Raw genomic sequence first — 643 nt, forward strand, 5'->3', positions numbered from 1 at the left:
AAAGCGAGCCCACAGTGAGAGGAGAGGCCCCCCTTGGCGTGCAGCCTTTACGCCCCGTGCCTTTCTCTCTGGGCCATGAGCTCCTGCAGGCTCGCCCGTCTTTCTGAAACACTGGTCACTCTGTAGCAACACTTTCCGCTGATGAAAGCTGCGTTGCTCTTTCCGCTCAAGCTCCAGCCGCCTGCCATCTGAACAGGACTGAACGTCACAGGAGCCCGGCCCCAACTCGTGTGCATGTGGTGCCACCAGCAGCAGAAGACAGTTCAAGATTTTGTTACTTTGGAGTTTGCAGAGCCAGCAGGTGGGGAGGGCGGTGGGTTGAGGTCTGAGGCAAATGATTGGTTTCCAGACACTCCTCCGGCCACCCCCCACCCCCCACCATTATTAATAACTAACTTTATTGAAGCCCATACTTGTTTTATGGGGTGTGTTTTTTTTACTATTTAAAAATAATCATTTTATTGGGGGCTCATACAACTCTTTTTTTTAACCACTTTATTGGGGGCTCATACAATTCTTATCACAATCCATACATCCATCCATTGTGCCAAGCACATTTGTACATTTGCTGCCATCATCATTCTCAAAACATTTGCTTTCTACTTGAGCCCTTGATATCAGCTCCTCATTTTCCCCCTCCCTC

Source organism: Echinops telfairi, unplaced genomic scaffold (genome assembly GCF_000313985.2).
Source record: "Echinops telfairi isolate 266 unplaced genomic scaffold, ASM31398v2 ScPeMD7_7424;HRSCAF=8462, whole genome shotgun sequence".
Lineage (NCBI taxonomy): Eukaryota > Metazoa > Chordata > Mammalia > Afrosoricida > Tenrecidae > Echinops > Echinops telfairi.